The sequence below is a fragment of the Dermacentor variabilis genome, chromosome 6 (assembly GCF_050947875.1).
Source record: "Dermacentor variabilis isolate Ectoservices chromosome 6, ASM5094787v1, whole genome shotgun sequence".
NCBI lineage: Eukaryota > Metazoa > Arthropoda > Arachnida > Ixodida > Ixodidae > Dermacentor > Dermacentor variabilis.
Window position 1 is genome coordinate 177,183,659 of NC_134573.1, and position 13,176 is coordinate 177,196,834.

Below are 13,176 nucleotides of genomic sequence, written 5' to 3' on the forward strand. Positions count from 1 at the left end.
AAATCGGAGCCCCCCCTTTTGGCGTCCGGGGGGCAGCTGTTTTTATACTCTCGCAGTTGAGGGCAAGAAGGAACCCCTCAAAAGACGAGCACGTGAATGTACAATGGGCTAATGGTGACGCACACTGTCGTAGCGATGCCGTAGCACCATGTCGAGCACGATCTCGTAGCACCCTGTCGTGGCGCTGCCGGTCGGACACAATGACTGTAATGAGAGGATGGTCCCTGCTTTGGCATCGCCTGTTTCGGGCATAATGACTGGAACGAGATCCCTGCTTTGGCATCGCCTGTTTCGGGCACAATGACTGGAATGAGATCCCTGCTTTGGCATCGCCTGTTTCGGGCACAATGACTGGAATGCGAGGATGATCCCCAGGCGGTCGCATCGCCGCAGTCGCGCCTGGAAACACCTGGCGATGAGTGTTGTGGCGACGACGATCGGGCCAAAAATGTCTGCCGCCCCGCCGCAGTCGCGCCGGCAAAACCACGTGTCGCAGGCGAAACGCAACACGGGGAAGTACTACATAAAAGTGGACGTTCGCCTAAGCAGATCGCGATAAACGTTATTCGGCACTCTGAAAAACAAGAGATATGAGTCATGTTCATCGACATGTTAGTCCGTAGAAGAGTGGCAGCACGCAGGTAACCGACAAGCTTCTGTGTTATGTAAGTCTTCCCTTTCTTTTGTTTTTTTTTTCCGCGTGAGGACAATGAGCGTTGTAAATTCGGCAGCGAGGTCACCTCAGCTTCAACTGAAGCACCTTTCGCCAGAAAACGAGCAAAAATGATATCGTATCGCATATTGAGCTGTCAGAAAACTTTTTAAAACACTAATTTCTTTCTTAAGTCGCCCCTAGAACGAGACATCAAATGCTGCCTTGCAGGTGTCCGGATTGCTTAGGATTAGAGATAGTGTTTTGGAGGTAACAGTGAGAGGATCTGGAAAGAAAGATGAGAGGAAAGTGCAATAAGTACTAAACTCACGCTCGAAATAAAATTCACTGACTGAGCTGCCTACCCTTGGACAAAACGTAGTGCCGCAGTTGTGCGAACTCACCGAAGAAAGGCGATAAGGCTCGCAGACTTCAATGGCCTTTGAAAGCGAGCACATGTGTGCGGTATACAGCTAAGGCGATCTGCAGGAGACAAATAGTTGCAAAGGAGGTAGACTCTCGACACTGTTCCGAGCAACCAATCACGCCTCTGTAAACATTTCTCGTCAAATTAAGGAACGCAAAGAAAAAGCGAGATCACATTAGTCCGATGGTTGGCGGTCCAGCATGGATGTAATAATTCATACCGTGAGTTGCGAAAAAAAAAAAGAAAAAGCACGGACGAGAAGCAAGAAACGGACGACGGATGAGCATCGCATAGTTTTCTTTTGAAAAGTTCCATTTGTCATTGTCCACTCGCGAAGGAAGCGTTATTACCGCCATTGCGTGGTGCTCGCCTTGGGCGTTTTGCCACCCCTGCCAAATCCCTGCATTGCCGTATACCTTTGCATCCTTCCGTTGCAACAGCCGTCCGGAGCTGATTACGAAGGCAGCGCGGTGTACACGTGTTGCGACAGGCGGCATAATGCCATTGTTCGCAGGCTGTTCCGGGCCAGCGGGAGCGAACAAGGCGCGCAGCCAACGGGGATGTCACTGAGTGATTTCCAGTATAGGCGACATTTGCCTACGCCGACAACAACGCAAGAAGCTAAAGCAAGCGTCTGTAATTAGTTACACAATCAGTGAATCATTAGGTGCCAGTTTAAAGCCTGAGATTGGAGGAATATTTTGCTGATAGGCAGATTATTATTATTATTATTATTAATAATAATAATATTATTATTATTATTATTTGTTTTGAAAACGTATACATTTCACAGGAAAGGGAAAGCGATGAGCACATTCGATAACGGTTCACTATAGCGTAAGATGCGTACATGCTTCCTATGAGCGCGCTTCGCGCACAGAAAAATCCAGAAAACTTCACGATCTCCCAAAAATTAAAAAAAAGAAAGAAATGAATGTCTGTCCTATCTCTTTGCATATGATACTTGGTGATAGCGCTTACGAGCAGTGGCGCCGCCCCGTAGTGGGTATTATACTAAGTCGCGTGTCGATACTATTATCCTCACTCATGGTTTTACTTCGGGGTTCCCGTCTATGCATCTGTAACAGAAAGAAGAAGAGCGGTGCTCTTGCAGGGGCGCCGCTGAAGGTTCCCTAGCGGCGGATTTCGGAACCGCAGACGGGAGAACGTTTGTTCCGGCATTCTAGCCCGGGTGGCAAACGTACGAACGATGGTTTCAGTTTCTTTTCGCGTGCGTGGGCGCAAAATACCTTTGCACTGACAGCGCACTGAGCTTGCCGTACCCGTGCGACCAAGATATGTACGAGAAGTAGAGTGCCTAAGAAGCAGCCATTCCCTTGCTTCCTACACAGCTATACGCGGAATTAAGCACCAATCCAGCAGAAAAGCAGCTTTCCGAGCCTTTGGTAACGAAAGCTTGCTATTTTATCTACAAGTGTGCACGTTTAGTTCAGCACTTCGACGGCCGTACTTTGTAAAGGCTACTTCATTTTGAGAGCTCTTTACGGTGCCTCATGTTCTTGGTACAAGACGCGTTGCTTTTATCGCTGGTACCGACACTTCACGCGACGAAAAATAAAATAATGGAAAATGAAATGAATCGTTACAACACACGAGCCAGGCTAATCAAAACGCGCGAATGAGCTCTGAGCGCAAAGTTTCGAATTGTGATATCTACTAAGGTAAACCAACAAAAGAAGAAGCTAAGAAATAGGTTAGGCTCTGGTCTATCAATTGCTTATCAACCGTTTACAGTCGGTTGATGCCGATGATAACGCGGTCGTAGCCTCGCTCGGACCTCTGACGAAGAGCGAACACGGACAGTATTCGAATAGACCGGTTAGATCATGGCTGCCTTGCTTTCGGAACGTGCCTGTACGCACGTGCTGTCCTTTGCACGCATTGATGCTGATCGACATATGTTAACGTAAGCGGGCGTCACATCGTTGTCTTATTCGCTCGAAAGATCCATTTCCCGCATTGTTTCAGTGTTGCTCACTTCGCTGAATTTTATGCCTACCATTGTTTGGGATCCGATAGAAATTTCCGATAGGTATCATAACATCCTTAAGCTACGTATAGAGAGAACATGGCGGGGAACCTCCCTAATGGGGCGACAGATGGCGCGACGTTGCCCACCTGACGTCATCCTGACGTGACCGACGCCTGCAAGCGGGCCCATCCACGTTTGGCAGCGGCCGCTCACCGCAGACAGCGGGGCGTCGGCGAGCACGTGTAGCGTACCGGAGAGGAAAGGGGGACAAGCGAAGTAGCAGTGGGCTGACGGTTCACAAATACGCGCGACGCGAACGCGGCAACCTTCGAGTCGACTCTCCCCCACCGCTCACTACACCTGCTGCTGCCTTCCAAGAAGGCCAGCGCACGACATCACAGCAGGCCGCGTCCGCATTGCCCCAGCCTCGCCAAATTAAGTCTGCCTTGAGACCGACGGCGGTATAAGCGTGCGTATGCTGCGCGGTTGGCGAGAGAGACAACTGGCCGGTCCGCGCGCGCACAGGACGCCAACCGGTTGAAACCGGCCACAACCGGAACATAATGATCGTGTTGTCGCGCGAGTGACGGGAAGGAAAAGAAAAAGCCGGTTCACGGGCCCGCTGAACCGTCGCGCGTGCGCGCACTCAGCCTACGTCGAACGCTTTTTGCCGGGTGGCCGCCAACGCTTATGATTTTCTCGGCAGATCGTGCCGCAGATGGAGGAGACCTGCAGAGGCGTGTGACCGGGCGACGTCACGTCCTGTCTGACGTCACTGGAGCACGGTCGGTAGCTTAAAGCCGTCTGAACACTATACGCAGCACTGAGCTCCGCGCGTAATGTGTGCGTGTCGAAGTGCGGGTGCTTTCGCTTTCGGAGAATGTCAGTGTGCGCGGATGTTGTTTGCTGTTCAGCGACCTCCTGTAGCCAGAACGGGACGCACACAGGCATAGGGCGCGGGGTGTGTGAGAGAGAGAAAGAAAAGTTTACCTTTCGGACAAGCGTTTATCTCGCACAGGCGGCCGGGTGTCCCGACTCAAGAAAAAAAGATAAGAGGGCTGTTTTCAGGAAGAGCGCCATGTATTAAAATGAGTGAAAAAGAGGGGCGCTTTGGTTTCTTTCTTTTTCTACAGTGAGGTTTGTGTTTTCATAAAAAGAGAGAGAGAAATCAATTAGAGGAAAGGCGGGGAGGCCAACAAGACGAGCGTCCTGTTTGCTACCCTACACTGGGTGTAAGGGAAAGAGGAAGCGGGAGCACTGAGTGCACGTGGGATCATTCACAGGTACACTATAAGCGGTCTCTCAAGCCATAAATTTTTCCATAAAAATATTAGCAAATACATGGACGTGGATCTGCTTATTATGCTTGTATATGGGTTTGTTGCTGACTAAAGGAGAAGACGATAAACTGAGACGCATTAATGTGGAATAAATCATCGTAACTTCCCTGAAACACAAATATAGTGTGCAAGATTACCGCTGTTGATGCGCGAAATTTTACCGCCCGGAAGCAGACGATGCATATCAATACTTTCCCCTCCCTTATCAGGTAGATACAGGTTATTGTTCAGGCATCATATGTGAGACGCTACTTCCATTGCGTACAATTGGTAATCACCATATACAGATGGTGATATTGTTTGTCTTGGAGTTATGTTTATGGAACCGTTTTCTTGGCCGGTCTTTCGTGGGTCATGTGAACGCTTTACGGTTGGCGATTGATTTTCTGCAGATCCTTTATCCATCGTGTCCACCTCTTGTTTTGTATGTCCCGCGACTCTAAGTACAACAGTCGATAAGTGTACTTTTGGACAACGCCAACCTTGACAAAAAGGATACGTGAATCCTTTTTGTCTTACTCCTTCGCCTTAGTATCGGATCGCATGCACCCGCCGGTATATGAAACGAGACACCGGATAACTGGTGCACGCCTTGGTGTTCGCGTGTTCACAAATACTTGCGACGTTGGCATGGTCCGTTCCCGATCGAAATCTGTTTCGGACTACAATGTACTCCACAACTGACTACACGATTGTGAGGGTCGGAATCTCAGTAATATTGTGGCCCTTGTATTATTATTATTATTATTATTATTATTATTATTATTATTATTATTATTATTATTATTATTATTATTATTATTATTAGAAACATATATAGACTTGACCGGAAAGGGACAGCGAGGAGCATCTGGAAACAGCTACCGGAAGGGGCACAGCGCCTGACTATACTCTTCAGAAAGAAATAGACAGAAACATAGAAAGGGAAAACAGGAAGGAGAGGAAAGAGGAAAGAAAGAGTGAGATGGCAAATGTTAGTCTAAAGCAGAACACACACACTGTGCAGGTCGCGCAAAGGAGGTCACGCTACTAAAGAATGTTAAAATGGAAGACATAGTGTCTGAGGTCTTGTCGTGGAAAAGCAGAATTAAGCTACAAGCGTTAACCTCATTTAGTTGCTTCGTTCTTCATGGTGGCACTGCATATGCACGCGTTTTAGTTTTCTCAGAAGTTTCGAATACCAGATTTGTGTGTCAGCGAAATCTCGAAAATCCGGGAATGATTTCCCAAAGCTTTTTTTTTTTTTTTTTTTAGGTGCTCTTCTCGATCTGCTGACCGTCTTCGTTAATAATATGTGCATCATCTGGATTGGCTGGAATTTTCTCTTAAGAACAATTCTAGCGTATATAAGAACGTTTTGCGAATACGGGTTCCGGACTTGTACACAGTGGGGAGCGCCGAATAGTGCCGTGTCTAAATCTGCGACCTCGACGCGATCCTCATGCTCTGAGAGGTCGAGATCGAGGCCTGCCTGCTGCCTTTGCTATGGAACGGTCGGGGAGTTGAGACTGCGGACTGAAATAACTCCAACCACCCCCGACACATCAGCTGAGTCAACTTTATTGCTTCTCCATTTGCCCCTGCAGGAGGAGATCGCTCGGGGTCGCCGCGCTTCTGGGACTCGGCTGAGAGTGAAGACTGAAGCGAAGACGAAGCTGCAGCCAGCTGGGACGCGCGCGTAGCAGAGTCGTGCGGACAGCGGTTCGATGCAGACCCGAGGTGTTTGCGTTTATAAATAGAGCCACGGGTGCTGCTGGATTTCTCTTTCGAGACGCACCTGTCACGGGGAACCCAGCTTGGAGAACCAGGAAAAAAAGAGATGCCGCGGCACACTTCTTGCGTAAGCAGCGAGCGCGCGTGACGCAAGCGCGATTATGCCCGCTATTGCGCGGACACTTTGTCGCCGCAGTCGCGCCTTATTTCCTTGAGAGGCTAGCCCACGCATTAGGCTTAGCATTTGGCATGGCTTCCTCATGCTGGTCGTCGCACATCCGAGGCTCGATGTAAGGCGCTAACAAGTTCAGTCCGTTCGTTATTTTGGTCTAGCGAATGTTGCGTATCAGAGGTAGCATTATAATGTCGCATAACGTAAGAGAAAGTCAGTGGTGGAAGTTGCATGATTGTCTTCAACAACAACAACAAAAACAAACTAATTTATATGCACTGAATTTTGTTACAGTTTTATGTAAAGGTTGCATTACTGATTTCGGCCACTGGGAACCGAAATTTTTCGTGCTTTGCACGATAGTTTTGGCAACAGTGTTTGGGGTACAAAGAGAGAGAAAGAGAGAGAAAGGAGAGGAAAGTTAGGGAGGTCAACTAGACGAGCGCCCGGTTTGCAACCCTACACTGGGAGTAAGGGAAAGGGTGAATAGAAAGAGGAAAAGAGCGAGAGAGAGAGCACTTAGTGCACGTGGGATGATACACAGGGACACTGAAGCGGTCCCGGTGCATTTCACGTAGTATACTAGTACACAAATCCCTTTTTGCGCCAGTCAAGGGGGGGGGGATGTACAAAGAAGAATGAGAAAGCGTCGGCGGATAAGGACTCGTACATTCGTCCAACAGTGCTGTGTGCCCAGGAAGTGACGTGCGCGGTGTAGGCACATTAGCACCTCTCACGGGAAACAAAGTCACAGAATGACCTAGCATTATAGATGCGCGATGTAGTTGTTCGCAGCAGTGTAGTCGCCACCAAAAGGAAATAGAGAGTCTGCGTGAAGGTACTAACGCTGAAACTCGGTTTTATAGAGCATAACCGCTATCAGCAGTAAAAACAGATTCCCGCTTCCCGCACGCAAAAGGCCAAGGTTCGCAGGTGTTCAGTGTCCCGGACTATTTTGACAACATCGATTTTTCCCTGTGCTTAGGGAACTGAACACCTAGCGGACCGCAGATATTGCCTGTAAGCTCGTGCGCACACTTCAGCGTCCTTCTCTTCTCGGTGCAGAGTCGATACAGCTCTCAATCCTGGCGAAGGAAACAAGCATGTTTCGCAGTTTCCACACGCGTCTTCTTCTGCGTGTTGATTTACTCTCATTGCTTAGCGACAGGATGAGTGACACAAGAAGGCGATATCGATCTCAGAAGCGGAGGACTCGAATGATGAAACGATCCTTTCATATTTATAAGACGGTTTCTCGAGAACGATGTCATCAGAATTTCATTTCAGCGCATCTATTCTGACCGTCGGAAAGATTGCCTTGGCCAATCGGCAATTTGGCGGCAGTGTCTACAGTACTCTCGGCTTGAACGTGAAATGCGAACGATGTAAAATATTCAAGGACCATCTGCAGTAGGCTTATCTAGCGACCGACCGCGAAGTGTTGCTGCTCCGAGCTTCAAATTACGCATCAAGGTGCAGGTAGAGACGCATCCAGCCGTACATTAAATTTCTTGGCATGGGCGGCCTGGCTGGTGTCGCCTTGTTCGCAACAACATCGTCAAGGCCTTTATTCCGCGTCCCGCATACGGCGTGCACCAGTCGTGTAGATTTCGCTTGGCTACCTTTGCATAGAACAACGCGCAAAAACTGTCTCTGAAGCAGCCATATCCTCGAGTTCCGAGCAGTTCCGGAAAAAATTTTGTTATTTACAAAAGCTGCCGAGAGAGCTTGAGCAGCGATGAAGCCGGTGGAGGATAAAACGTATAGATGCATTTCGCTGCGTATTCGGGGTCCGCAGCGATCGACTGTGTTTAATTAGCGTTTCAGTAGAATTTCTAACAGCGCCATCTAGATCGCTAATCATCGCACTATATAATTGTGTATTTTATGCCATGTTCATTGTAACAGTGCAAGGTTTTTACTCTTGAGTGTTCGGTTTTGCATTTGATAAATACTGCAGAGCGACTGCACATCAGGCATCTTAGTGTGTTTTTCTTTTATTCGTTCATCTTTCAAGTCTTGGCTCGAAAATCTCATGTCGGCCCTGTGGCTGTTTTTATTAGGATTATTTTGCTCTATTCTTATCATCCGCCCCGCAGAATGAACAGTCCAGGTTTCCTAATTTATAAGTTTATTATGTTAAATGTTGAATTATCAATTAAATAATTATTTGCTGTAAAACAGAGAGAAATAAAGTAGGTGACGTAGTTTCTATCGAAGTACTTTCTTTCGAGGTCCCACATTCTGACTAGTGACCCCGCCTACTTTTCGCATATTACTCTTCTTGATGGCTTGCGCGATCATACCATCATCACTGGTCAACTGACGCAAGGGCCAAATAAAAAGAAAGTTATGTATAAGAGCATACGATGCTACAAAGAAGCTGATTATGCAAGTTTCATTTCGGAGTTGTCATTATTTACAGACCAATTTTTATAGGACCACGTAACACGAACAGTTGAAGAAAACTGCGTATTTTTCAGGGATACGTTTTGTAGACTAATTGAGAGGTATTTACCAGTTATTATTATATAATGCAGCAACAACACACCTTCGTCGAATAATCAAAAGGTCTCAATAACAAAAAGAAGCGACTCTATCGAAACGCCGACAAAGACAGGCAGTCTGTATCATGAAAACTATACGAAAAATACAATCTCCAGTACCAATCCCTGCTTAAAACAACACGTTAGCATTTCTTTTTTTTCGTCCTTACTTGGCATCAATGCTTAGCACTAATCCTCACAAGTTCTGGCGAATAATAAATCCGGCTTCTTATCCTGATGTTATCCTCGCTGATTCAAATGGCGAGACAGTCCTGGACATTTATGTGCGCAGATTCTAAATGACACGTTTTCCTCACTTTTTGGTCATGACTACGTGTCCTACATTAGACGCACTTTCTGATGTAGGCATTTCTGATATAGCAATTGATGAAGTAGGTATTTTTTTCTTTGACCAGCCGACTAAAATTATCATCTACGTGTAACCACAATGGATTAAATCACAACATTTTTAAAAACACAGCTGAAGGATTATCGCGTATACTCTCCGCGACATTTTCACAATCTTTAACTCAAGCATTCCTAATGATTAGAAAATGGCCAATGTCATTCCAGTCTTTAACTCTGGCGAGTGTTCTTCACCCCTCTAATACAGACCCATATCCTTAACAAGTACAATCTGCAAGTTACTGGAACACGTCATGCATTCGCACGTTATAAAATATTTGGGAGAGCACAACTTAATCTTTAAGTATCATTATGGATTCCGGAAGGGATGTTCGTGCGATACGCAGTTAGCTGCCTTTATTGATGACCTGCAGTCATCCATAGATGCTGGTCTTCACAAAGACGCTATATTCCTTGATGACTCCAAGGCATTCGGCCGTGTTCCACACCACCGTCTTCTAAAGAAGCTAGCAAGGTATAACATTTATCTTCTAGTTCTCGCATGGATTAAACACTTCTTAACTTACAGGATGCAGTTCACATCAGCAAACAATTTTAACTCTTCACGTGGCCAGGTGACGTCAGGTGTTCCGCAAGGCAGCGTGCTTGGGCCGTTACTCTTTCTTGTTTTTATTAACGATTTACCAGACAGCGCGTCATCCAGAATCAGACTTTTCGCAGATGACTGCGTAATTTACCGTAAAATTTCTTCTGTAATTGTTCAAGAGGCTCTTCAAACTGACCTTAAATCTGTAAGTGCTTGCTGCGCTACTTGGTCAATGTCACTAAATTTACGTATTTTACTAATCCAACTACTAGACTTCAAACTTCCTACGTATTAAACGACACTAACCTCGAGCTTGCCTCCAGTTATAAGTACCTAAGGCTATGGTTCTCCGATCATCTTACGTGGAAAAGCCACATTTAAACAATTTTAGCATCTGCTAACCGCTGGCTAGGCCTCATGAAGCGTGGTATAACACGCGCCTCCCCCCACATTAGAAAACTAGCACACACTACATTAATTCGACCAAAGCTTGAGTACGTGTCGGTCTTATGGGACCCTGAACAAGAGTACCTTATTAATGATATTGAAGGTCTGCAAAATCGTGCTACGAGATTTATTTTTTTTTTGTTTGTTCACAAACAGCTAGCGTCACGCAGTTAAAACAGCGTGCTGAACGCTAGAATTTGTCAGTTCGTCGCAAAAATTATTTATTTATTTATTTATTTATTTATTTATTTATTTATTTATTTATTTATTTATATATTTGTACATACTGCAGCGCAATAAGCGCTATAGCAGGAGTGCATTAAGATGGAAAATTATACAAAGAAAAGTACGATAGAACAATGAGGGTGATGTGCTAGAACCATTCATCCAGGATGACAGATACAAAACTTCGGGGTGAGCATGAGCGAATAGACCCAGGTAATGAATTCCAGTCTTCTATGGAACACTGGAATTCCTTACCTGGGTCTATTCACGTACTCTCTTTCATAAACTTTATCACCGCCCGTTCCTTCATGAAGCTTTTTTACATACCACGTCCTCTATACTCACTCGTCAGGATCATCCTTTCAAACTAACACGCGCTTTTTTGTCGCACATCACGTTACGCTCATTCTTTCATACCACGCACTACAACCGAGTGGAATAAGCTGCCATCTGACATTGCAAGAGAAATCGACTTTAATCAATTTCAGGAACTTGTTCAGTCGTATCTTATGCCCTGAATGTTCATCGACTGGGCTCCTCCACCTTTTATCGCTCTCCCTGTTTCTTTTTTTCTTTTCTCGGTTTTTTATATTTACTTAGAGTTAAAAAAAATTGCTTCGTGGTACCAACGTTCAGAGTTTGGCATTGTATAACCATTGCGTTCTTCTGCACTGCATAAAATGAAACTTTAACACAAGTTGACCTTATAATATATATATATATATGTCATCAGCCTGGTTACGCCCACTGCAGGGCAACTCCAACTACCCCAGTCATGTACTAATTGTGGCCATGTTGTCCCTACAAACTTCTTAATCTCATCCGCCCACCTAACTTTCTGCCGCCCTCTGCTACGCTTCCCTTCCCTTGGAATCCATTCCGTAACTCTTAATGACCATCGGTTATCTTCCCTCCTCATTACGTGTCCTGGCCATGCCCCCATTTCTTTTTCTTGATTTCAACTAAGATATCATTAACTCACCCTCAGCCTCACCCAATCAGCTCTTTTCTTATCTCTTAACGTTACACCTATCATCCTTCTTTCCATAGCTCGTTGCGTCGTCCTCAATTTAAGTAGAACCCTTTTCGTAAGCCTCCAGGTTTCTGCCCCGTACGTGAGTACTGGTAAGACACAGCTGTTATAAACTTTTCCCTTGAGGGATAATGGCAATCTGCTGTTCATGATCTGAGAATGCCTGCCAAACGCACCCTAGCCCATTCTTATTCTTCTGATTATTTCAGTCTCGTGATCCGGATCCGAAGTCACTACCTGTCCTAAGTAGATGTATTCCCTTACCACTTCCAGTGCCTCACTGCCTATCGTAAACTGCTGTTCTCTTCCGAGACTGTTAAACATTACTTTAGTTTTCTGCAGATTAATTTTTAGACCCACCCTTCGGCTTTGCCTCTCCAGGTCAGTGAGCATGCATTGCAGTTTGTCCCCTGAGTTACTAGGCAAAGCAATATCATCAGCGAATCGCAAGTTACTAAGGTATTCTCCCTTAACTCTTATCCCCAATTCTTCCCAGTCCAGGAATCTGAATACCTCCTGTAAACACGCTGTGAATAGCATTGGAGAGATCGTATCTCCCTGCCTGACGCCTTTCTTTATTGGGATTTTGTTGCTTTCTTTATGGAGGACTACGGTGGCTGTGGAGCCGCTATAGATATCTTTCAGTATTTTTACATACGGCTCGTCTACACCCTGATTTCGTAATGCCTCCATGACTGCTGAGGTTTCGACTGAATCAAACGCTTTCTCGTAATCAATGAAAGCTATATAAAGGTTGGTGATATTCCGCACATTTTTCTATCACCTGATTGATAGTGTGAATATGGTCTATTGTTGAGTAGCCTTTACCGAATGTTGCCTGGTCCTTTGGTTGACGGAAGTCTAAGGTATATATATATATATATATATATATATATATATATATATATATATATATATATATATATATATATATATATATATATATAGAGAGAGAGAGAGAGAGAGAGAGAGAGAGAGTGAGTGAGAAGGTTTTCTACTTTTCTTATTTACCTTGTATATTTTTGTCACCTGTTACATGTTACCTTTGACGATATTGTTATACCCTGCGTAATACCAGGGTATAACGAAATAAAAAAAATTCTCCACAGTAAGGAATTTAAAACAGTGCAGAAACCGAAAAGATACTGGTGAGGCGGTTTCGTGCTCACAACTGACTGACAAAAAATAATGAAAAAAAGAAGAAAAATCTTCAAAAATGTCATCCCTCAGCCCTACTCTCAGATTTTCTAGTTCACAAGACTTGTTTGTGGCTCTACGCACTTTGTCTCCAAGCCGTTACGCTGCAGGGATCCCAGTGTGCCGCAACACTGCAGTGATACGTTGAAACACTGCCTTCTTACAGGCGCCATGGGTTGTGAAGACGGAAGAAATGACAGGGATGGATGGGGTTAGGAAAAAAACAAGGACCCCGTACTCAGGGACACAAGACAAATACGGGCACACAGGCCGCAAGTCAACGGGAACAAACTCCATCAATCTCTCTTGCGCGCTAAGTTGGGCAACACCCAGTAAACGCCGCAGGCCAAAAAGGGGAGCACCTTTTTGTTGCAAAGAGTCGTTTCAAGTCTGCGCTTAGTGACGCCACTCCGCAAAAGTCACACAATTGTTCTAACACAGTGCACCGCTAACAAAGTGAACGCTCCATTCTACTCGTC